Source organism: Orycteropus afer, unplaced genomic scaffold (assembly GCF_000298275.1).
Source record: "Orycteropus afer afer isolate SDZICR_OR568_19922 unplaced genomic scaffold, OryAfe1.0 scaffold00231, whole genome shotgun sequence".
In the NCBI taxonomy this organism is placed as follows: domain Eukaryota; kingdom Metazoa; phylum Chordata; class Mammalia; order Tubulidentata; family Orycteropodidae; genus Orycteropus; species Orycteropus afer.
Window position 1 is genome coordinate 4552261 of NW_006921818.1, and position 4573 is coordinate 4556833.

Below are 4573 nucleotides of genomic sequence, written 5' to 3' on the forward strand. Positions count from 1 at the left end.
GCTCCAGGATTTGACAGAATACCCACTGAGATGTTTCAACAAACAGATGCCCTGCTGGAGACACTTGCTTGGATATGCCAAGAGATGTGGAAAATAGCTACCTGGCCAACTGACTGGAAGAGATCCATATTTGTACCCAATCCAAAGAAAGGTGATCCCACAGAATGTGGAAGTTATCCAACAATATTAATATCACATGCAAGTAAAATCTTACTGAAGGTAATTTAAAAACGGCCACAGCAGTATATTGACAGAGAGCTTCCAGAAATGCAAGCTGGATTCAAAAGAGGACATGGTTTGAAGGATATCATTGCTGATGTCAGATGGATCTTAGCTGAAAGCAAAGAATACAAAAAGATGTTTACTTATGTTTTATTGACTATGCAAAAGCATTGATAACAAATTATGGATAACATTGAGAAGAATGGGAATTCCAGAATACTTAATTGTACTCATGAGGAACCTGTACATAGACTAGGGGGCTGTCATTCGAACAGAACAAGGGTATGCTGCATGGTTTAGAATCAAGAGGGGAGTTCATCAGGGTTGTATCCTTTCACTATCCTTATTCAATTTGTATGCGGAGCAAATAATATGAGAAGCTGGATTATATGAAGAAGAATATTGCATCAGTATTGGAGGAAGACTCATTAACAACCTGCAATACGCTGACAACACAACTTTGATTGCTGACAGTGAGGAAGCACTTACTGATGAAGATTAAAGACTACAGTCTGCAGTATGAGTTACATTTCAATATAAAGAAAGCAAAAATCCTCACAACTGGTCCAATAAACAGCTTCACGATGGATGGGGGAAAGATTGAAGATGTCAAGGACTCCATATTACTTGGTTCTACGATCAACAGCAATGGAAGCAGCAGTCAAGACATCAGATGACGTATTGCATTGGGCAAATCTGCTGCAAAAGACCTTTTTCAAATGATGAAGAGCAAAGATGTCTCCTTGAAGACTAAGGTGTGCCTAACCCAAGCCATGGCATTTTCAGTTGCCTCTTATGCATGTGAGACCAGAACAATGAATAAGGTAGACCAAAGAAGAGTTGATGCTTTTGAGTTGTGGTGTTGGAGAAGAATACTAAGAGTACCATGGACAGCTAAAAGGACTAACAAATCTGTCCTGGAAGAAGTACAGCCAGAATGCTCCTTGGAAGTGAGAATGGACAGACTTTGTCTCACCTACTTTGGTCATGTTATCAGAAGGAACCATTCCCTGGAGAAGGATATCAGGCTTGATAAAGTGGAGTATCAACAAACAAGGGGAAGGCCGTCAATGAGATGAATTGACACAGTGGCTGCAACAGTGGGCTCAGGTATAGCAAGGATTGTAAGGCTGGCACAGGACCAGGCAGTGTTTTGTTCTGCTGTGCATAGGGTCACTATGAGTCAGAGCCTACTCAACAACACCTAACAACAACAACAACACAGGTATGCTTAGAACAATCAACTATGGGAGATCAAAAGGCCAGAATTTGCACAGGGAGATATATCAAAGGGCAAGAAGATATAGGAAAGAAAGAAGGACACAGGGAAAAGGTAATCACAGGGAGGAAGTGGGAAAAGAGCTGTTACATTGTGAAGGCTGCAATCAACATCATGAAACAAAATGTGTATCGACTATTGAATGGAAAATGAATTTGCTCTGTAAATTTTCACTTAAATCACACATGCAAAAAAAAATTAACAAACCACTGGCAAATTTAACAAACAAAAAGAAGGACAAGATGCAAATAACATGAATGAGAAATGACACAGGTGATGTCCAAACAGAACCTATTGAAATAAAAAGAAAAATAACAGACTACTATGAATTACTGTACTCCAACAAATCTGAAAACTTAGAATAAATGGACAAATTTCTAGAAACACTACCTGCTCAAACTAACACAATCGGAGGAAGAAAATCTGAACAGACCTACCGCGAAAGAAGAAATTGAACAAGTCATAAAAAAAAAAAAAAGAAAGAAACCTCCTAACAAGAAAAAATCCAAGCTCAGATGGTTTCACTGGCAAATTCTACCAAATTTTCAGAGAAGAGGTGACACCAATCCTACTAAAACTATTCAAGAACATAGAAAAAGACAGAATACTACTGAACTCATAATATGAAGCAAGCATAACCCTGAAACCAAAACCAAAGACATCACTAAAAAAGAAAATTACAGACCAATATCCCTCATGAACATCAATGCAAAACTTTTCAACAAAATACTAGCCAATAGATTCCAACAACATATCAAATAATAATAATAATAATATATCACAAGCAAGTGGGATTAATATCAAGTATGCAAGGATGGTTCAACATTAGAAAAACAATTTAATTCAACAAAAAGAAAACTAAGGAAGAGAGAGAACCACATGATCATATCAATTGATGGAGAAAAGACATTTGAGAAAATCCAACATCCATGATTGATAAAAATGCTCAGCAAAATAGGAATAGAAGGGAAATTTCTCAACATTATTAAGGGCATATACACAAAACCAATGGCCAATGTTATTCGAAATGGAGAGAGACTGATAACATTCCCCTTGTGAATGGGAACCAGAAAAGGATGTCCTTTTTCACTACTCCTATTCAATATTGTATTGTATGGTAGTTAAGTTTCTGTGTCAGCGTGGCTGGGCCTGGTTGAATGGCTGGGCAGCCAGATGTAGTATTCCCCATGATGAGACTGGGAATCAACTCCATGGTGGAATCTACCGTAAGTAGCTGCCTTAGGGTTGTGGTCTGCTTCCCATATATAAGAAACAGCTTTGGGAATGGTCTCTAGCTTATGGCACGTTTGAACCCTGCATGTAGCCGAGTCATTGTTCAGCAGCCTGCCATGCTGTGCCAATTTTGGGACTTTCGATGGACTTGAATTAATGGCCCGCCGTATAGTTTGGTAACATTGGGCTGTGCCTTTTTACTTGTCAACCTTGGGCTTCTCAGCCTCAGCAGCCAGCAGCTGAGTGAAGAAAAGCCTCCAGCTTCAGTGAGCCAAGAGCAGGAGGCAGAGCTGAAGCCCAACGTTGAGGGTCTTTCACCCAGCCCCTAGAGCCCAGCACTTTGAGCTGACTTCTAGCCTCCCAAACTGTAAAAGAATAAATGCCTGTTTCTTCATGCCATCCCATTTGTGGTATACTCTTGGTAGAGGTTACTAGGTAACCTAGTGGCAGAGACACTAGGTAACCAAAACATATTGGAAGTCTAGCCACAGCAAATAGGCAAAAAAGGGGAAATAAAAGACATCCAAATTGGCAAAGAAGATGTAAAACTAACTCTTCTTCAGTCTTCCTTATTCAGTGTCCAGCTCTCCCATGCATAAAAGGTGATTGAAAATACCATGCCTTGAGTTAGGCACACCTTAGTCTTCAAGGAGACATCTTTGCTCTTCATCACTTGAAAGAGGTTTTTGCAGCAGATTTGCCCAATGCAATACATCGTCTAATGTCTTGACTGCTGCTTCTTCCATTGGTGTTGATTGTAGAACCAAGTAATATGAAATCCTGATTTCCACAGTGATTGTATCATTTTACAGTCCTATCAGCAGTGAAATGTTATGACATTACACTGCTGATAGGACTGTAAAATGATATAATCCTGTGAAAATGTGTATGGGAATATACCCATGACCATATATCAGATTGACAGACAATATTTCTACATATGTATTTGTATGTGGTGTAAGAATGCCCATATAGAGATTCAAAATGGAGTCTCATCAGTAATCACCACATTATTTCCCTCTAGCATCTCAATGCTTGAAAAACTAGGTCCAGCAGTTTGAATTAAGGATTTTGGTGCTCTGAACAGCTTGTTGAGTCAGAGTGCACCAAGATCAAAGGAGTAGAATTAGAGAGAAGAAAGGTACAGGGGGAAGAAATAAGATCTATCCTGCATGGACAGGGAGCCAAGAAAGGCCATCAGAGACTTTCCTGGGGGAGCGACCAGCAGGTGAGAACAGCCACCTGAGACCTCCCTGGGTTAAGGCAGAAGACACATCACCCCAGCATACCACACCAGCATACTAGCGATCACCCCAAGGATCTATCTTCAGTACCTGATTTTATTTGTAACTTGGGTTGGCTAGGTGCAAACGGGCACGTCCAGTACTGCTGAAACCCAAACAGAGAGTCCATTGGTGCTCCAGGAGAGTGGGCTCGCTCCCCCCTCAGCAGGTCACTTAGTAGGCTTGGGTCAGCTTAGTGTCACTGAGAGGTCTGTGCTTGACTTTATCAGTAATATTGGGACCACAGATTACTAGCAGGCACTCTCCCGACTTCAGCATGGCTGAAACCAAGTGGATCTTTGGCACCACAGGTGGGTGGACTCACAGAGGAACTCCTGAGTGGATCATGGTCTGGGCAGGTTGGGCTGGTGCTGCGGGCAGGCGGGGCCAGAGAGAGAAACCCCCGCAGCAGATCATGGAGCCGGGAAGTGGTCTTGGGTCAGCTTTTTGGTGCTGCTGAGGGGCCTTGGGAGTGGGGTTTTTGTGTGTGTCTGAGCCTGGTGGAGCTCTGGTAGTGTAGTACCTAAGGCACTTGACTGCTAACCAGAAGGCTGGC